This window comes from Lactuca saligna, chromosome 1 (assembly GCF_052625555.1).
Source record: "Lactuca saligna cultivar CGN05327 chromosome 1, ASM5262555v1, whole genome shotgun sequence".
Classification (NCBI taxonomy): domain Eukaryota; kingdom Viridiplantae; phylum Streptophyta; class Magnoliopsida; order Asterales; family Asteraceae; genus Lactuca; species Lactuca saligna.
In genome coordinates, this window is record NC_136417.1 from 168,415,399 (window position 1) to 168,439,045 (window position 23,647).

Consider the following 23,647-nt stretch of genomic DNA (forward strand, 5'->3'; position numbering starts at 1 on the left):
CGGGTGTGAATAACCATGCAAACTTATATGGTGCCCTCACATGTTACAGTCACCTATTCGATGTGCCGGTAAACCACACACGCTCCACCGAACTATGACAAACATGAATCACCCTTTGCTACCTTTTCTTAGAACCATTTAGTGTGCCGGTAAACCACACACGCTCCATTAACGTCTTCGCAAGGGCACAAAGTGTAATTTCATGGAATTGCATCAATTCACTTTGCCTAAGTAACTAAGATTGGGAAGTTGAAAAACATTTAGTTACTTTTGTATTTCATTATACTTATAATAGAAGGTTTCGTCCTATCCTACTCGTTCGGCTAACGACCCTCCACTAGTGAAGAGTGCGGTGGGTAAGAGTGGATACCCATTCAATCGCCATTTTATAGGCAATTTCCTTAAACACCCCTTATAAACCAGCTTCGTGAATGAGGCCTACTAATGGTAAGACTTACTTTTACTCATACATATATATATAATGATAGACATTTAATGTTATATATAGTATAGGATGTATTTTACACTTTTAAAATACTAGGTGGTCAAATTTAACAATTATATTTTTAATTCAATTAAATTGTGAACCTAAACTTTTATGGATTTATTAAACCTCTTTTAATTATACATCTTAATTAATTAATAAAACCACAAGGGTTTGATTTGAACTTTTCAAAACATTACTAAGGTTTTAGAATTTAACATTCCTAATTAAACCTTTTAATCAACTTTTAAATTCCAAAACTTGAGGGCAAGTTTTGAAACATTTCAAAACATTAGGGTTTAGAATTTAAATATACATCAAAATTAAACTATTAATCAAAATTTAAATTCCAAAACTTGAGGGAAAGTTTTGAAACCTTTTTCAAAACATTAGGGTTTCAACTATTTAAATTTCAAAACAACAAAACTTTTGGGTTCAAATTTAAACTATAAAACCTAGAGGGGAAAATATGAAACTTTTCATAACAACAATGATCAAATAACAAATAATCTTAATTAACATTTAATCACATAATTATCCATATTTGATTTATTTAATGATTTCTTGCAAAACAACTTACCAATTTAATCAAAATAATTAATCAATTATCACATAAGGAAACAAATATTTTATTAATTAATAAATATCTTTAACTAGATCAATAATATAGTCAAATATATCATAAAATCGGATTTATATTGATCTAATATGATAAGGCAACTATCCTTTAAAAAAAACAGCAAGAAATCCCGGTTTTCCCTCCATCCGACCAGCCGACTCGCCGAGTTAGGTATGGACTCGTCGAGTCAGCATGAACTCGGTGAGTTCATCTATGGACTTGGCGAGTCCAGCCCCTCAGAAACACAAAAATCAAAATTTTCAATCATAAAAAGCATCAATACAATAGAAACCAATCTAGGCTCTGATACCACTGATGGGTTTTAGTCATAAGAACATCCTATGTGCTCATACAAACCCTAATGCTTGGATCTAGGTTTCTCATTTGTACATGTAAGTTATCCAAGACTATAAACCGTAATTATAACATATGGAAATCGATATTAACATATAATTAGGTTTAAGATATTACCTTGATTGTTATGTAGCAATAACAATCCCGATTCCTCCTTCTATTGACTTTAGAGAGCTTAGAGTCACAAATGTCACTCCTTTAATGGTCACAAACACCAAGAGCAAGAGGATGAAGAGGAGAGAGGATGGAGGATGGAGGCTGCCCAAAAACGTGTGAAACCCTAGAAGGATGCTTAGCCAAGTTTTTGGGTCATAAGGGATGTATATATAGTTAGGCTATTAGGGTTATCTAACAAGGAAACCCTATTTTGGATGCTTAAGCTCTAAGCAACCCATGGACCCCCTTTCCTTAAGGCCTTGGATGATTTCTTATGGGTTTCCCCATAGAATTCGTCCACCCCTTAATATAAGGCAATCCATGGCCCAAATTGCAATTATCTTATAATTACAATTAAAGTCCCTTAAGTTTAATTAATCTCTTTTAGTCACAAAACTAATTACCAATTAATTCTTGACTAATATTAATTAAATAATATGATTTCTCCTTTAATATATTATACTCATAATATATTAATAAATCATATTTAATCCTTTCTCTCCATAATTCATCCTATCAAGTTGCTTTGATGAAGGCAACCCAAAAGGACCATGCACCATCGGGTCAAGTACATACCAAAATAGTTATGGACTTAGACACTAATCCAACAGAAAGTTCGATCCATATGAGTTTGGAGTTGTCGCAAACTTTGGTTTTGGGAAAATTCTCATGGATAGGAACACATACACCATTAAAATCTAAGTTTCATAAGATTCCATCCTTCATGAAAATGACTGTGAGGAAATGCTTTCACTAAGAGAGATTTTAAGAAGATAGTGATTGTGAAATTGTATTCTCGAATTCGATTATGGTTACGGTATCCCTTTGCATAATTCGAATTGTGAGATTTGGCAATTAGTCTGAATTGTTTAGACACATATATGAGCTATCTAAGGCAAAGGTGTATAAGTTTAAGAAGCTTAGATAAAGGATTATCATGTCAAAGCTAGTGGGAGCATAAGTGTTATGCTTATCTGATAATAATCATCATGATAGTGGGAGCATAAATGTTGTGCTTGTATGATTATTAAAACAAGTATTCCAACTTACGAATATTAATTATAGAAAACAAGAGTTATACTTTGCAAAGTCGTCATGGTTGAATAGTTGTTTTACAATAATTAAGGGAGAGAATATTATGCTTCATTTCTAAACTAAAGGCTTAGGGTGTGGAATGTTAATAAATTTAGTCAAGGATACATACTGTTATGGCATTGTTCGAATTGTGAGAACGTGGCACATTAAATATTATGGGAGGAGATTGATAAAGTATCATATCTTTATGTAAGACATTATGCATCGTATCTCATACGCTTCGGGTAAGGATTGATTGCTAGTGCTATTATATTTGACCATTCTAAATTTTTTCAAATGTCTAGCGCATTTAGAGGGAAAAAGGACTAGAATCGGCTTTGACTAAAATAACTAAAAAACTATCAAAGGACGATCCAAAGCTCGCTGAGGATTGGTCGCTTGTGAGTAGTTGGAAGTATGATATTGGATGGACCATATCCACATTATTATGAATAGATAAGATTCTATTAAGAATAAGTTGTCGTATGGCAATATATGGAAATGTTTCCATATTGGGAGTTGGATATTGAGAATATATGTATGGATTAGAAACTTTTATGCAAGAAGGATGTTTAGAGGAATGTACTTTGAATGTGAGACATCATATCTATAGAATTGCTTCTGATAGAGAATGGCCAAGTCTTGATGATTTTGAGCTATGAATTTACGAAAGGATCATTGCATAAAATGTTAGAATCTAGCATATTCTACAAGTGGCAAGAATTTGATGTTCTTATACTTACGATAAGGATTGGGAGTTGTGAAATGAGTATGATTGGAAATGTGTTCATTTGATCTATTTCACAAAGTAAGGACCGTAGGTAAACATTGTGTGCATGCTAAGAGCATGGGATAATTGTTGTTATAATTCAAGTAAGAAGTTAATTACCCGAAACAACAAATAATGAGTAATCAATATGGTGATTAAATAAAATGTTTTATTTATACCCAGAGTTTGGAGCCATATAGGATTAGTATTATTGTGTTTCACTTTGCATGTTTTGACTTCCTGAATAATTAAATTGATTCAGAACAATCAAATTATTTGAACGGACCACAGTCTTTCATATGTTGGAAGTAGGTATGAATGAAGATTGTCGTGAATTGGTGTGTGGATTGTCTAAAGTGTATTAGACATAAGCAAATGTTTGCTGCAACGTTCGTGAGTGCTTATGAATATGATTTGAGCATTGGATTAAACCAATTCTCACTTAGATCACTTCATGGATTTTATCACGAGTGATTGGTGAGACGATAATATCTTATATTCTTAAAACCGGGATGTGTGAGTTGTATCTTGCGAGTCGGTTACACATTGATAATATGTAGATGCACCAGTAACTTGGTGTCATAAAATATATTGTTGTGTGTGATTCGGTGAGTGAGTAAAAGCAAGCATTGAATCAAAGTTTATCTGTTCCTTTTATCCAAAGTAGGATGAAAGCGATATCTTTGGGCCCCTCGATGACTTAGTCATGACAGCCTAAGCGCTTGGCCAAGCTGGGACTAATTTGATGTGTTCAATTGTAGTCTGTTGTCAGTCATCATAAATCGAAAATCGGGAAACAACATATAGACTGAGAGAACGATTTCAATCCATGTCTCACGTCTATACGATATCTAGAATGGATGAATATATGATCCCTTTTCTAAAGGACGTGTATATGATAAGATCAGAGTTGACAGTGGCTTTTGAAAGCTATGATTGTAGATCAGGATCTGAAGTCATACACATAATAGTTATTAGACTTATCCAAGTGGGAGACTGTTGGATTAGTGTCTAAGTTCATAACTATTTTGGTATGTACTTGACCCGATAGTGCATGGTCCTTTTGGGTTGCCTTCACCAAAGCAACTTGATAGGATGTATTATGGAGAGAGAAGATTAATTATGATTTATTAATATATTATGAGAATAATATATTAAAGGAGAAATCATATTGTTTAATTAATATTAGTCAAGAATTAATTGATAATTAATTTTGTGGCTAAAAGAGATTAATTAAACTTAAGGGACTCGAACTGTAATTATAAGATAATTGCATTTGGGCTATGGATTACCTTGGAATAATAGGTTGGACGAATTCTATGGGGAAACCCATTACAAATCATCCAAGGGTTATTCTAAAAGGGTCCATGGGCTGCTTAGGGCTTAAGCAGTCAAATTAGGGTTTCCTAGTTGAAAACCCTAATTCCCTACATGTATATATAGTACCCTTAATCCCCAAAAACGTGGCTAAGGGTTCCATTAGGGTTGCTGGACGTCTGTTGGGTTTTGGTCAAAAGACATCCTATGTGCTCATACAAACCCTAATGCTTGGATCTAGGTTTCTCTATTGTACATGCTTTGAATCCAAGACTATAAACCCTAATTCTAGCATACAAGTAATCATATTAACATGAGAATAAGTTTATAGTGTTACCTTGATTGTTATGTAGCAATAACAATCCCAAATCTCCTTGTATTGACTTTGGAAGGCTTAGAGTCACAAGTGTCACTCCTCTAATGGATCACAAACACCATAAGCAAGTGGAGAAGGTATAAAGAGAGAAGTGAGAGGTTAGAATTCGTATCTAGGACCTCTTGGGAAGGCATATACGAATTCATGGCCCTAGGGGTGTTTATATAGGTGTAGAGATAGGGTTTCAGTCATTATCCTTATCTAGTTGATTATCCATTAAGCAACCAATAAGATAATCCTTGAATCCTTATCATACTCGAATTCTAAGGGATTTACACCTCAAATTCGTTCACCATATATATAAGGTAATCCTTACCTTATTTTGTAACTATCACAAAATTACAATTCAGCCCCTCTAGTTTAATTAATTACATTTGATCACAAAACTAATTCTTAATTAATTATTGACCAATATTAATTAAACAAATATGATTTCTCCTTTAATAATTATTCCTATAACATATTAATAAATCATATTATCCTTTCTCTCTTTATTCATTTCTCCAATCAAGTTGCTTTGGTGAAGGCAACCCAAAAGGACCATGCACCATCGGGTCAAGTACATACCAAAATAGTTATGGACTTAGACACTAATCCAACAGTCTCCCACTTGGATAAGTCTAACAACTATTCTGCGTATGACTTCAGATCCTGATCTGCAATCGTAGCTTTCCAAAGCCGCTGTCAACTCTGATCATATCAGATACGCGTGTCCTTAGATAAGGGATCATATATTCCTCCATTCTAAATATCGTATGAGATATGATTTCAAATCATTCTCTTTGTACTATATCTCGATTTCCGATTTATTACGACAGACTAATTGAACAAATCAAATTAGCCCTAGCCCGGCCGAGCATTTACATATGTCATCACTAAACCATCGAGGGGCCCAAAGATATCGCTTTTATCCTACTTTGGATAAAAGGAACGGATAAACTTTGATACAATGTTCGCTTGCACTCACTAACCAAATCACACACAACAATATGTTTTATAACACCAAGTTACTAGTGCGTTTACATATTATCAATGTGCAACCGATTCGCAAGATACAACTCACACATCTCGGTTTCAAGAATATAAGATGTTATCGTCTCACCAATCACTCGTAATACAATTCATGGAGTGATCCAAGTGAGCGTGGGTTTAATCCAATGCTCAAATCATATTCATAAGCACTCATGAACGTTGCAGCAAACATTTGCTTATGTCTAATACTCTTCTAGACAATCCACACACCAATTCACGACAGTCTTCATTCATATCTACTTCCAACATATGAACGACTGTGGCCCGTTTGAATAATACGATTATTCTTAATAAACTCAATTATTCTGGAAGTCAAAACATGCAAGGTGAAACACAAGAATAATACTAATCCCATATGGCCTCAACCCTTTTAGCATAAATAAAACACGTTTTATTTATCACCATATCGATTACTCATTATTTGTCGTTTCGGGTAATCAACTTCGCATTTGAATTCCAACACTTGTCCCATGCTCCTAGCATGCACACAATGTTTACCTATGGTTCTTACTTTTGCGAAATAGACAAATTGAACACATTTCCAATCATTCTCATTTTACAACACCAAATCCATTTTCTTAAGTGTAAGAATGTCAAATTCTTGTTACTTATAGAATATACTAGATTCTAACACTTTATGCAACGATCCTTTTGTAATGTCACTGCACCAAGGTCTCAAAGACTATTGCCAATGATATTACAAATTCCTCTATCGGAGATTGTTACAAGACAATTCCTTAGATATGATGTCTCTCACTCAAAGTACATTCCTTTGAACATCCTTTCGCATAAAGTTTCTAATCTAGACATAGATTTTACTTCCCAACATGGACACACTTCCATATTTTCTATATGACAACTCATTCTTAATAGAATCTTATCTATTCGTAATGATGCCGATATCGTCCATCCAATATGGAAACACTTCCATAATTTCCAATACTATACTTCCAACTACTCGCAAGCGACCAATCCTCGTCGAACTTTGGATTGTCCTTTGATAGTTGTTTAATTATTTTAGTCAAAACCAATTCTAGTCCCTTTTCCCTCTAAATGCACTATACATTTGGAAAATTTTAGAATGGTCAAACATTAAAGCATTCGCAATCGATCCTATACCCGAAGCGTATGGGACACGACGCATAATGTTTTATTTGCTATGTTCTCAAAACTCGAATTGCGAAGAGGAATGCCGTAATCACAATCGAAATTTTAAGAACACACTATGTACCTTTGACTAAATTTATCAACATTTCGCAACCTAATCCTTTAGATTTGAAATGAAGCATAATATTCTCTCCCTTAATTATAGCAAAACAACCTTTCAACTCTTACAACTTTGCAAAGTATGACTCTTGTTTTCTATAATTAATATTGCCAACTATGCAATACGTGCCTTAATAATCATACAATCATAACATTTATGCTCCCACTATCATGATGATTATTATAAAACATAACACTTATGCTCCCACTAGCTTCGACATGTATTCATAAACATCTTAACTTTCAGAAAAACAATACTTATTGAATTTCTTAAGTTCATGTTTCTAATACTTAGTGCTTTGATAATCTTTTATCAAGGCTTCTTGAACTTATACACTTTTGCCTTAGATAGTTCATATGTGTGTCTTAACAATTAAGACTAATTGCCAAACCTCACAATTCAAATTATGGAAAGGGATGCCGTAACCATGATCGAATTTGAGAATGCAATTTTACAATCACTATCTTTTAAAATCTTTCTTAGTGAAAGCATTTTCTCACAATCATTTTCATGAAGGAGGAAATCTTATGACACTTAGATTTAAACGGTGTATGTGTTCCTATCCATGCGAATTTGTTAAAACCAAAGTTTACGACAAATTCAAACTCATATGGATCGAACTTTCTTAATCTTGATTTCTTGCCTTATGGTAGCACAGCTGCCCACCACGTCTTCCAAGTAGTTAAGCATCAATGTACCTTTCATTGATCAAGGTCCTTGCCTTTTACGCATTCAAATGAGAACTCATAGGACTCACATGCATAATTAACTCGATTGGATTGGCACAGAAACAAAATAATGTCTTCACGATAGGTTGTAAACATCAACTCGTGTGCTAGTGATGATCGATAAGGTTTATTTGATTTGTTCTTGAAACTTTTCGAGACCATTAAGACTCCCACTGACTCCTTGACATATAAGATTCTTTTGTCAATAAACATTTCTTGACAAACAAATTTTCAAGAGTTAGTGTAGCTTGTATCAAAACACTTCATAAATTGGTCATAGTTGGTCTTTGTCTTATCCAAGACATCATAACTTTCCACATTTGATGAATGTTATAAACCTTCTTAATACTATTCACTCAATGTCACAATCTTGACTTTAAGACTTGTTTTGGAACGAAGTATGATTATCTTCTTGATTTGACCATTTCATCAATCTTTGATTCCTCTTCTTGGACATACAATTGTACCAAGACTCACTTAGAGGATCAATTGAGATATGGTTATTAATCATTGAGACCTATCATAAAGCATAAAAGCTACTCTCCCTTCTTCTTAGAATGGAGAAACTCTTATCTTTCTGCCTACTTGATTCTTCTTATTCGTTTTGCTATTGATCTAAACCCTTTAATCAATTCAAAATTACACTTAATCTTGTAAGTATAATCATATTTACTAAACCTTTAGTAAATGATGACGAATATCTTTGTTACTCTTATGGTGAACTTGATCAACACACAACTTTGTGTACTCGATCTCCTAGTCCTTCACTTGACACTTTGTCAACGAATTAGTCTAATTATCAAATATGAAATTTCTCATTCATCATGCAACCAAGTTGCATGATTCCAAGTTTCTGTCCAATTGAAACTTGGGCGATGAGAAACTCTCCCTATTTTGTAAATTCTTGACTTTCTATAACACAATAAGAAACAAATCCATTATTGCTAATAATTTTAACATCAATTTTTTCATACATGCCATTGTAAGGATAAATAAAAATTTAAAATCAAAATTTATTTTATTGCGGAAAAATTTGTCCTTCACAATGCAACTCATTGAAAAACTTATGCGAATACATCTTTCTTAGCAATCTAATTCTAACTCTAAGTAGTAGCTCAAGAATCTAATCTTCGAGAAACGCAATCGAAATCCATTCCTTCACGGTTAGATTCTGCTCACTTCTTCCCTTAAGCTTCTTTTCTTTTCTTTGATCCTTCTAAACATCAAATGTAATCTTATCACATTATGTATTCAGAACTTAGAATGAAGCTTAAAAGAGTTAGTTAATGGATTTTACCTAAATTAGAGCCATACGTTTCGACTCTCCCATCTCTTAGATCTCTTAGGTAAATAGGGCAGCTTCGTATCCAATGCCCCTTCTCTTGGCAATAAAAGCAAATTGACTCCTTTTGGAACAACACATGGAACTACTTCAGACATCGCCTTTCTCTTATGATAAAACTTTTCGATCATTGCATGTCTTTCATTGCCATTGTCTATATCCACAGAGGTGTCGAAGGCAGATTCACCAATCAACTTTGCTTTTCTATTGCGCCAAACCATTGCTGATTCAGCAGCAATAAGCATATAGGTGAGATCTATAAGGGTCACGTCGCGGTTCATCATATAGTACTCTCTTACGAACTCACTATATGAGTTAGGAAGTGATTGAAGAACCCAATCAACAGCCATCTCTTCACCGACAATGGATCCTATCATTCTTAGTCTATCAATGTGCGACTTCATCCCTAGGATGTATGCACACACCGACTTTCCTTCTTTATGTTTACTTGCCAAAAGGGCTTGAGTGATATTGAACTTTTCAATTTTACAATCTTGTGGGTTAGGGAGAATAATTGGAGGAGGAGGAGGAAGTGAAGCATGATTTCTTGTTCCTTGATCGAATCGTGGAATATCATCTTCATGTGGAATGCTTGTTCCACGGAATTTGCGAAGACCATAGATGTCGAACTTTGACATCGGGAGAAAAACGAATTCAAGTTAGTTGATTGATTGAGTCCTTGGTAAATCACCCAAATGAAATTCCAAGGATAGGACCCAACACAATATCCTACAACTCGGGAGAGGGATGCCGTAACCCAAATGCAGAACATTTGAAGGTAAGTGAATGACGATTCACTAGTTTCCACCATGAAAAACGAAAAAGAAGTTTAAGTTTTAAATCTATGAAAACTCCTAGATCCTTTGAGATTCATTGAACATTTCAATGGCATGTTTAAATCTCGATATGCCCCTCTTGTTTGTGACTGGGATGTCGAGGATCCCAAAGCGGGTGTGAATAACCATGCAAACTACATGGTGCCCTCACATGTTACAATCACCTGTTCGATGTGCCGGTAAACCACACACGCTCCACCGAACTATGACAAACATTGAGTCACCCTTTGCTACCTTTGCTTAGATACATTTAGTGTGCCGGTAAACCACACACGCTCCACTAACGTCTTCGCAAGGGCACAAAGTGTAATTTCATGGAATTGCATCAATTCACTTTTGCCTAAGTAACTAAGATTGGGAATTTGTGAAACATTTAGTTACTTTGTATTTCATTATACTTATAATGGAAGGTTTCGTCCTATCCTACCCGTTCGGCTAACGACCCTCCACTAGTCAAGAGTGCGGTGGGTAAGAGTGGATACCCATTCAATCGCCATTTTATAGGCAATTTCCTTAAACACCCCTTATAGACCAGCTTCGTGAATGAGGCCTACTAACGGTAAGAGTGACTTTTACTTATACATATATATAATGTTAGACTTTTAATGTTATATATAGTATAGGGTGTACTTTATACTTTTAAAATACTATATGGTTAACTTTAACAATTACACTTTTAATTCAATTAAATGGTTAACCTAAACTTTTATGGACTTATTAAACCTCTATTAATTATACTCATTAATTAATTAATAAAACCATAAGGGTGTGATTTGAACTTTTCAAGACATTACTAGAGTTTTAGAATTTAACATTTCTAATTAAACTTTTAATCAACTTTTAAATTCCAAAACTTGAGGGCAAGTTTTGAAACCTTTTTCAAAACATTAGGGTTTTAACTATTTAAATTTCAAAACAACAAAACTTTTGGGGTTCAAATTTAAACTATAAAACCTAAAGGGATTAATTGAAACTATTTCACAAGATAATTCAAATCTAAATTACAAATAATCAAACTTTATCTAATAAAACAAGTGATTATCTAAATTTTGACAATTATCTTCTATTTAGGTAAGGATAATCACATAATAATGAAAAAATTCGGATTTTATCACAAAAACAAGTTTATGGTAATTATCCAAAGCCAAAACAGGAAGAAAATCGCGAAAACGAGCTGTCAGACACTTTGACTCGTCGAGTCTGGGCTTGGACTCGTCGAGTACAGCTGACTCGGCGAGTTCACCAAGTGACTCGGCGAGTCAAACACTCAGAAACTCAAAAAATCGATTTTCAGTGCTTATTTCGATCAAATATGCATCAATACAATTGAAACCAATCAAGGCTCTGATACCACTGTTGGGTTTTGGTCAAAAGACATCCTATGTGCTCATACAAACCCTAATGCTTGGATCTAGGTTTTTCTATTGTACATGCTTTGAATCCAAGACTATAAACCCTAATTCTAGCATACAAGTAATCATATTAACATGAGAATAAGTTTATAGTGTTACCTTGATTGTTATGTAGCAATAACAATCCCAAATCTCCTTGTATTGACTTTGGAAGGCTTAGAGTCACAAGTGTCACTCCTCTAATGGCTCACAAACACCATAAGCAAGTGGAGAAGGTATAAAGAGAGAAGTGAGAGGTTAGAATTCGTATCTAGGACCTCTTGGGAAGGCATATACGAATTCATGGCCCTAGGGGTGTTTATATAGGTGTAGAGATAGGGTTTCAGTCTTGGATTCAAAGCATGTACAATAGAGAAACCTAGATCCAAGCATTAGGGTTTGTATGAGCACATAGGATGTCTTTTGACCAAAACCCAACAGTGGTATCAGATCCTTGATTGGTTTCAATTGTATTGATGCATATTTGATCGAAATAAGCACTGAAAATCGATTTTTTGAGTTTCTGAGTGTTTGACTCGCCGAGTCACTTGGTGAACTCGCCGAGTCAGCTGTACTCGACGAGTCCAAGCCCAGACTCGACGAGTCAAAGTGTCTGACAGCTGTACTCGACGAGTCCAAAAACCCAACAGTTTTGGGCAGCCTCCTCTCTCCTTATTCTTCATCCTCTTACTCTTGGTGTTTGTGAGCCATTAGAGGAGTAACACTTGTGACTCTAAGCTTTCTAAAGTCATTACAAGGAGGATTTGAGATTGTTATTGCTACATAACAATCAAAGGTAATTCTCTAAACCCTAATTTCAGTTTATTATATGTTAGATCTAAGATTGTAAGTCTTGGATACATTGCATGTATAATAGAGAAACCTAGATCCAAGCATTAGGGTTTGCATGAGCACATAGGATGTTCTTATGGCTAAAACCCATAAATTTTTTCCTCCAACCCCGCTACATTCGACAGTGCCAAACGATTGGGACAGTGACTCATTGACCATGGAGTTTGTGTGCCAGCAACAACCCCTGTCCAAGAACTTGCCAAAGCAGTCGATAACAAAAGAAAGTTTTGGAAAAGAAGAAGATCCTATCATCACAGAACTCTGCCAAGAAACATCAGATTGTGGTTGTTCATGCCACAATAACTCCTGATGACCTTGCACTAGTGAAGCAATACGCTAGAAGTCTGCCAAAGTGCAACAGGTGCAACTTCCACCACAATGGACCATGTCGGAAGATGCATTGTTCTAACTACAACAGGAAGGGGCACACTACTCGTTTCTATAAGGCACCGGCAAGGACAATCTCCCAGGTCCATAGTACTGGAGCAGGCCAGGCCGGGTACCGGTGCGGTGAAGTTGAGCACTTCAAACGAAACTGTCCAAAGGCGAGGAATATTGGCAGGGTGGGAAGTGTCTTGGTGATTGGCCATGAAGAAGTCGTGGCTGATTCGACGATGGTCACGGGTATGTTTCTCCTCGATAACTCTTATGCATGCATATTATTTGATAGTGGAGCAGAGAGGAGTTTCATGAATAAAAAATTTACGCACCTACTTAAACGCCAACCACAAGCACTAAAAGAAACATTCACTGTAGAAATGGCTAATGAGAAAATTGAGAACACTAACGATATATACATAGGATGTACCTTCTCTCTAGATAGCTATTCATTTCAAATCGACCTCATTCCCATCGCAATTAAAAGTTTCGACATCATTATCGGCATGGATTGGTTAAGTCATCATCGTACTGAGATCCTATGTTTTGAGAAATCCGTTCGTATTAATCTTCCGAATAACGAAACCCTGGTAATCTGGTGACAAACTAGGCACAAACCTTTGAATCATCTCAAGTATTCAAGCTCATAAGTACTTACGAAATGAATATCATGTGTTCCTTGCTTACATGTTTGATGTGAACCAAAAGGTGATTGCTTAAATAACATCCCTGAAGTCTGTGACTTTCCCAACTTCTTTCCCGAGGAACTCCCAGGATTACCTCCACAACGTCAGGTGGAGTTCAGAATCGACTTAGTTCTAGGAGCTACTCCAGTAGCCAAATCGCCTTACTGAATAACACCAGATGAGTTATAGGAACTGTCTAGTCAACTGAACGAACTCCTCAACAAGGGATTTATTAGACCAAGCTTCTCACCTTGGGGGCATCTGTCTTGTTCGTAAAGAAGAAAGATGGATCGTTCCGTATGTGCATCAACGACATAGAGCTAAATTAGTTTACCGTTAAGAACCAATACCCTCTACCTCAGATAGATGGCTTGTTCCACCAACTTCAAGGAACAAACTACTTTTGAAAGATTGACTTAGCAAAGAGGGAATTCATATGGACCGTTTCAAAATCAAAGCCATCAAGAACTGGTCAGCACCGAGGACGCCTACAAAAATATCAATTCTTAGGCCTCGCTGACTACTATCGCATATTTATTTAGAACTTCTCGAGGATAGCGAAGCTACTAACCAGTTTGACCCAGAAAGGTGTGACCTTTGAGTGGGAAGAGAAGCAAGAGAAGGAATTTCAAACGCTGAAGCAAGACTTGTGCAGTGCACTAATATTATCCCTCCCAAAAGGGATAGAGGATTTAGTAGTGTACTGTGACTCATCCAACCAAGGTTTTGGCTATGTTCTTATGCAACGGGTAAAGGTCATTTCCTATACCTCAAGACAACTTAAGACACATGAAGTTAATTACACTACACATGATCTCGAGTTAAGAGCAGTGTTATTTGCTCTGAAGATCTGGAGAAACTACATGTATGGTACGAAAAGTACTATCTTTATAGACCACAAAAGCTTTCAAAACATATTTGACCAAAAGGAGCTCAACATGAGAAAATGACGGTGGGTCGAGGTACTCAATGACTACGAATGCGATATTCGTTATCATCCCGGTAAAGTCAGCGTAGTAGCTGATGCCCTAAGTTAGAAAGAATACTCAATTCGTAGAGTCAAGAAATTGACTATGACAATCTATTCACATATGCCCACACAATTCAAGGAGGCTCAATAGGAAGCCCTGAAACCTGAAAATGTGGCAGGTGATTCCCTTAGAGGGATGAATAAGAACTTAGAATTCAAGGGTGATGGAGCCTTATGCCTCACGGATCAGATCTGGACACCAAAACACGGTGGTTTCAGAGACGTTGTCATGAATGAAGCGCACAATACTCGATATTCCGTTCATCCAGGTTCAGATAAGATGTATCTAGATCTCAAAAAGTTATATTGGTGGCCTCACATGAAAGCAGAGATTGCTACCTTCGTGGGCAAGTGTCTTACTTGCGCCAAGGTTAAGGTTGAATACAAAAAACCCTCAAGTTTACTAGAACAACCAAAGATACGTGAGTGGAAGTGGGATCTGACTATAATGGACTTCATAGCCAAGATTCCCAAGACAACAGGTGGTCTCGATACCATTTGGGTGATCGTTGGCTGGTTAACTAAGTCCACACACTTCTTGCCAATCAAAGAAATCGATAAGATGGAGAAACTAACAATAACATACATTAGGGAGATTGTACGGCCACATGAAGTTCCCAGATCTATCATCTCTGATAGAGATAGTAGATTCACTTCGAGGTTGTGGAAGTCGCTACACAAGTCCCTGTGAACTAGTTTGGACATGAGTACAGCCTCCCATCCACAAACTGATGGACAAAGTGATAGGATGATAAAAAAGTTAGAAGACATGATGAGAGCTTGTGTGATCGACTTTGGTAAAGCATGGGATATGCATTTTCCATTAGTCAAGTTTTCATACAACAACAACTACCATTCTAGTATCAAAGTTGCTCCATTTGAAGCCGTCTATGGCTAGAAGTGCAGATCCCCTCTATGATGGGCTGAGGTGGGTGACACGCAACTAACTAAAGGGCAAGTTTCTGACAACACTCTCGTAGGTCCGGAAATCATTCTGGAAATGATAGAGAAGATATTTTATATTTGTGAACGATTGAAAGCCTCTAGATACAGATAGAAAAGCTAGGCTGACAAAAGATGGAAACCATTGGAATTTTTGGTTGGTGACCTTGTCCTATTGAAGGTCTCACCCTAGAAGGGCTTGATACGCTTCAGAAAGCATGGTAAGATAAATCCAAGGTACATTGGGTCTTTCGAGATGCTCGCTAGAATCAACTCTGTAGCTTACAAACTCTGACTACCTAAAACACTTAGCAACGTACACCCTACCTTCCATGTTTCAAACCTTAAGAAGTGTCTATTTGATAAGACTCTTGTTATGCCACTCGACTAAATCGAGATCAATGGGAGCCTCAACTATATGGATGAATCAGTAGAGATCATTGATAGGGAAGTCAAGAAAACCAAACAAAGCCATACTACGATAGTTAGGTCCGCTGGAATGCAAACCAGGGCATTGAATTCACATGGGAGTGGGAGGATCAAATGAAAAATAAGTATCCTCATCTTTTCCCTTAGTCCATGTATATTTCTTAGTACTAATTTCGGGACAAAATTCCCTATAACGGGGGGATGATGTGACAACCCATAATTTCTATCTTGTAAAAGTCAAACTTGGTCAAATAAAGTCAAATATTCAATCAAAGGTCAAACTTATTTCTATTTAGTATCATATTATATTTAAGGTAATGACTTTATAGGTATATAATCCTAGCATTCTTAAGTGTTGTGTGTTTCCGAGGGAATGCATTGAGGACCGAGAACCTTTTCTTAGGCCACAAACGCGCCTTCGGTCGTAAACCACCCTCAGATCGCAAAACCTTCATGGCCGTGAACAGAAGTCGTGAACCCTTCGCGGACGCGAACTCTTACCAATATATATTAGATTTGACTGGCTTTTGACTCACTTCTACACTTCTGACCGTAAACACACCATTTCTCTCTCAAGTATCATCAACCGTAAACCCTCCTTTCTCTCATCTATCATCCGAGGATCCATAGAAACCGTCGAATCTTGTTGTGGATCATCAGAAGTTCATCCTTTCAACAATCAAGTGATCTTTATTTCTGAGTGTTCGGCCGTGAACCCTTCAAATCTTCAAGGTCCGTGAACCCTTTACGATCGTGAACATCGAGCTCTGGCCATGAACATCAAGCAATTTCTTGATATAGGTTCTAACACCTCTTTTGTAAGTGTTCCTTACATCCTAGGTTGTTTCCTAATACATTTGAGGTTATATTCACTAATTTCATCCCAATATGTTACATAAATTGTTGTTTAGGACTTATTTTGTCCCGGGAGCTAGCTTGTGACTTAATCATCCTATACCGTACATTCTATCGAATCACTCCCAAAATGTGAGTTCATACCTCTACAAATTTACAATTTTAATGTGTTTAAATGATTTTAGGTGGAAAATACAAGTAGAACACAATATAATTGTGTTAACCATTTACATGTGAAAACATCAAACAAAAGGATTTGTTATACTCAAAAACTCGTTAAAACTCTTTTAAACTATTTTAAACTTCTTTAATATCAAAATCATATTCGTTTATTTGTTTAGCACAAATGATTCGTTTAGAATCCTTTACACAAGCACATAATACTTACCAAAAAGAAAATAATCTAACGATATATATATCTTAAATATTTTAGTTTTTTCTCAACAATGAATAAAAAAACTTAAAGTATTTAAAAAAAATCCAACTTGCTGGCTATGAATTTTATTTATATATATATTTATTGGCTTTTAATATCTATTTGTGGTTTGATTGAAATTTACATGATCACCGTAATCATTACAAAAAATCTAACCGTATAAACTTTCATGTCATCGATTTGAAATTTGACTTTTTTTTATTAATGCAGTTATATTCTTTTCAAACTATATTAAATAAATGTTTTGTATTAAAATAAAGGATATAAATCCGGTAAGAAATTTTTTTTGGTAGGAAGGTAAGAAGTTTTTTTTTCTACATATTTTTTTGACGAACAAAATAAATGAATCACTAGATGATTCATTTCTAAGATGATTCACAAGAAAAAATTCTCAAAAAAACATCTTTATGATTCATTTTTAAGTAAATTAAGAAAAAATTCATTTTTATGATAATTTTAGTGAATAACAACAAAATCATTGTATAAATGAATCATAAAGATGTTTTTTTGAGAATTTTTTATTGTGAATCATCTTAGAAATGAATCATCTAGTGATTCATTTATTTTGTTCGTCAAAAAAATATGTAGAAAAAAAAACTTCTTACCTTCTACCAAAAATTTCCTTTTTATTTGATCTTGACTCTAAAATAAAATGATAGTTATGACTACATTTGTACTATTGAATTATAAAATTTTATTTAAAAAAATCATAATTAGAAGTTTATAATTTATTTTGATAATTTTGCTGTCAGTTAGGACTTTAGTGTTAGTATATTTATAAAAATAAAATATTAAAATTTATTGGGAAGTAAAAAATGGCTGAACATGTATCTCTAGTGCCGAAATAAATACGGCATGTTCTTAGATTTATTAGTATAATAAAATTACACTTATAACATCTAATCGAATAATGAAAGATAAATTTGTTACAAGATTACGCAAAAATGATGTGTAGTACCACTTCCATCAAAAATGGTTTTTCTTTTATGAATTTATTTCGGTTAAGATGCCGTCTTAAAAAGTTTAGTTGTTTATTAGGTAGTTGAAGTTGTAACATTGTTTGATATTTTTCTATCGTTAATAATGCAGCATACCACGTTGAAGAATAATTTTTTGTTAAGAATAAAATAAACAGAATGATAGACATTCATTTTTCATAAAGAACAAAAAAAAAGACCAATCCCTGGGTTATTACATCTATTTTTTTTTTTTTCTGTAACATTAATATTCAATTCAAAGAAATAAAAGATGGACTAATCTTTACACTTGATCACATTTCGATCTATAGGAACTTATGTATAACATTTTAACAGACACTTTCCATTACCTTTGACCTCCTAAACCTCTGGCAAGCACTAACAAAACAGATCTTCACAAACCTTTATATACGAACCAATGAAAAAAAAAAGTATAATCCTTCTAAACATGAAGATGTATTCCTACATTTTCTTGAAAGACATACTCCTAGAGATCTATTCGTGCACACAAATACTCATATCTCCAACACATACACAAATCGGAAAAATAATAGCAAAATGATGTTTAATGGTCGTGATGAGGGAACAAAGAGTGAAGCTGGACATCAGATTTTTTTTATTTTATTTTATTTTTATTTTTTATTTATTTATTTATTTTTTTTCTTCTGAGAATGAGGAATAACGTGGATTTATTTTTTGCGAAGATGGAGAACCAACTTGTTTTGAAGAAGGAGGAACATAAGCTTTGGTGTTGTGATATTTTCGATCTAGGTTGTCGTTCAGATATATGGTTTAGTTGTGTTGAGGTGTTGCTGGAAGTATAACAGTAATTGTTCAATGTAGTGGGCCAGCGGTTTGCAAAGTTGTGGGTTGTGGTGGCCGGCAAATCTAGCAGTCACCATAGTGGGTTGTTAGGGGGTGTTTTGATAGGAAAAACAAGAGGTGCTTATTGCTTATTCTCACAATAAGCTAATTTAAATGTTTGGATAAAATCCAACTTATTAGGCTAAATAAGCTAATTTTAATAAGCATTCCTCCCTATGCTTATTGCTTATTGCTTATTTCCACCACAAATAAGCTATAAGCAATAAGCTAAAAATCTAATTAAAAAACCCCTTAGATGGTTTTGAAGACACATATTGTTGTGTTATCTCCCTTTAAAAGAAAATAAGGTTTTTTTAAAGAGTAGATGACATCCCACTTTATAATGAGTTTAAATTTGTATTTTCTTTAAAACATTTTTGTGATCGGTTAAATTTGATATGCGTCTGTCTCGGAAAGAAAAGTCTGACTGAAAAAGAAGTTGGGAGATGGCTAACTGAGATAGAAAACAAGACTTTCCATTAGTACCTTTGGCTTGGTTAAAAGTTCACAGCTAATGAAAGGTACATGAATAAAACTTAGGTCTCCCTTGTGGAAGCAATGGTGTTTACCAGCAATTTGAAGGGATTTTTGTGTTTTATCTCCAAAATAATCTATTTAATGTCTATTATGCTGAAAGTTTTTGTATACATTATTATTATTATTATTATTATTATTATTATTATTATTATTATTATTATTATTATTATTATTATTATTATTATTATTAACGTCTATTATTATTATTATTATTATTATTATTATTATTATTATTATTGTTGTTGTTGTTGTTGTTGTTATATTGCATATAAATGTGTAGAGCATTGGGGTAAAATGGTCATTTTGTACCAGTCAGCATATTCAATCTGATTTTCAATCAAACAACATGATTTCTTATTTAGTTAGAGTTTCTTACTCAAACAGACCTTTCTCAGTCTGCACTTTCTCAATCATCAACTATCAAACGCGGCCTAAGACTTTGGTGTTAAAGCTTTTACACTTATCATTATGTATCCATTATATATATATATATATATATATATATATATATATATATATATATATATATATATATATATGTTGAGATAAAAAAGGAAAAAAATAGTAGCCGATTAATTTGAAAAAATATATTGAACTTGGGGATGTCATGAATTGAACTTTGATCTCTTAAAAAACTAAAGGACTAAGGGTTTGTTTGATAATCATGCTAACTCAGTCAAAAAGGAGGACTCGATCCTCAATTAGAAGTTGTTGCGTTTGATTTGGGTTTTTTATCCACAGACTCGGTCCAAAGAAAGGACTCGATCCAAAGAAATCTAAGGATTCGGTCCTCATCTCAAAAACTCTTGACCGAGACCAAGCCTCATATTTTCCCTCCTTGCCCTTCTCCTTTTGTAGGCGCCTTCTTCTCTATTATATCGCCTCCACTCTACGTTGTTCATACTTCAACACTCGGTGCACTGAAATAAAGTGGTTGACTGGAAAATTGACGCCTTTTGCCTATGCCCTGGACGCAGCTTTCCAGAAACTTCAATTGATCCAAGCAACGCTTCCTTCCTTCCACCATCGGTCAGAAACTTCAATACTCATCCTCTCTATCGCTTCTATCTATCATCTTCATCCTCGTTGGAAACCTCCATCACCGCCAACCTCTTCACTATCGACCACCTCCTTCATTGTGGCTCAACCCCCTGAAGCATCTTAAATGGGTCGATTTCTTTTCAATTGCAGTTAAACCCTTCTGATTCTATCAATTTCGACTTTCCAAAGCTTCACGTGAAACTGCACATATTTGTTGGTTTGCTCATTTTCAACAGATACGGACTACAAGGGAAACAGATGCACTCTAAGAAGCAAAGGATAAGCTTCAAGGGCAACTGGAAGACCTTACTTTGCATTTATAGTTACATAAATAGTTGAAGGTAATGTAAACTAAACTAAACTCCATTTGAGTGATTAAATATTTGTGGTGTTAAATATTGTGATGAATATGAGAATGGGCTAATGATGCAGATTCGGATAGAAGAAGTAAATGGTCTGGAATGATTTATATGGATTGGATAAAGAACAATATTAAACAGGAGCATTACTCATTGTGTGCCTATTGTTAGGAATTTGGATAGCTTATTTGATTTGCATAATTAGGTGTCTTATAGTTGTGACAACCTTTGTCCTTAAGTTCAACTTTTTTTCTTTTATAGGTGTATGATTTGTTTTTATAAATTATAACAAGGATCATTGTATTTCATATTTTATAGCAACCATACATGATAATGGTTCAATCCAGGTACATATAAATGCAAACATGTGTTCCTTTTTATAGTTTTCAATTGATAAGAAGGTGAAGACAATCAAGAGATATATTGATTTTTTTGTTTTAATCTTCATGTTCCTGAGATTACTGCATACATGGAGTTAATTAATAATATATTGTGATTTGAGATTATTGCATAAAAGTATTATTATAAAAAATATTGTTTGAGGGTAATATGGTTATTTTGCACAGTCAGTCAGATATAAAATCAAACAACAAGTCTCAGTCAGTAGTTAACTCAGTCAAAATTTCTAACTTAATTAGCTTTTAACCCAGTCAGTTCTAATTTAGTCAACAACTTTCAAACGACCCATAAGTGGAATGTCATTGACCAGACGAATTACAAGTTGATTTTTGAAATTTTTATTTTTGTTACCTAAACCAGTAATATATATATATATATATATATATATATATATATATATATATATATATATATATATATATATATATATATATATATATATATATATATATATATATATAGACACACACACACACACACACACACGTATAAATGAATTAACAAAGAAAGGGAGTGAGAACCGGAACGGAACAAAACCTTGGTCATCTTGAAGGTGGTGTAAGGCAAACCCCTTTTTCCAGCTGAACTAAAAACGAGTTTTGTAATTTTTTACACAGTCTATTATATATTAACAAACTAAAAATTTAATTTGGCTAAAATTCGGACCTTATTTTTTCGGGGCCTGTACGGTGACACATCTTGCACACTCTTAAGGTTGGGCCTGTTGAAGACCACCCAGAGATAACATATCACATCAGTCACATATGTATAATCATTTTCAACAAACTGGATTATAACATGATAAACATGACAATAACTATAAAAAGGTAACATACAATAGTTAATGATTTATTTAATTTATAGGTAATAATACAAAACAAGACAACAACAAACACATGTTAATATCACAAGAAATTCATGTCTAGTTTTGAACACAAAAAGGGTGCAACATGTAATTTTTTTAAGAATACATACGAACTGATATTTATAGTTCCATTTCATTTTAATTTCGTTTCATATCATATATTTTTATTGTATCCTATATTGATGTGACAAAAAACCGAAACCGAATAAATAAACTAAACTACAGTGGTTTGGTTTGTTGGTTTATAGTTAATTTTGTTAAGTTAATGAAATAGGAATAACTTTATTTGGTTTGGTTTTTGTTAAATTGTTTATTTATTTTTTGCTTAAATTGAATGAGAATTAAGTATAGTTTCTATATTATAATTATAATATCTTAGAATTTTTATTTTATATATTAGTTATAAATTTTTTTTTGTTTAACTTAATACTTAATAATTAATAATTAAAACTAATTTATATGTTGTATATATTATTAAATATATTACACAAATTAAACAAATAAATTATAATAAAGTAAAATTTTAATGTAATCCTCAATTGAAATCTTGTTTGATTTCACAGTAACAAAAATTGAATAGCCCAAAGCCGATATTATCAAACTTATTAGGCTTGGCTTGCTTAGAGTTAATTTTACGATGTAAAATATTCGATTAAATTAAAAACCGATTTAAGTGATCAAATAACATCCTGTCATCCATTGCCACCTTAGAATCGCAAGATTAAAATAAATTTGTGTTGGTAACATTAGGTTTACAAAAAAAGAAAAAATTCCAAAAGATTGAAAGTTAACATCCAAGCGAGACTTAAAACAACATGTAACAAAATAAGCAAAGGCACTACAACTATCCATCGCCAAACTCCCCACTTATCCGATCCAGAAGAATATTTCATTTGAATGGTCCGTAGAGCAGACATCCAAGTGTTGTCGTTAACTTCCACAACAGATCGCATCGCCAGATGAGACTTTTGGTTCTCAATCGACCTGAACTTTATGTCGGCCTCCAAATCTACAACGAAATCAACCGCTTTTGCTGGACCATACAGGGAAACATTCGTCTCACCCAGTCTCCTTCGGTGTTCACTCGTTGAAAACAAGTCTTGAATCACCACAGATGCTTGGATATGGCTAACCTCTCCATTCCTTTGATAAAACCCATTAATGGCACATCGGCCGATGATAACATCGCTGCCTGTTGATATGGTTGATTGCAAATAAGTGATGGTGAGATTTAGAGGATCCTCGTAGTAAA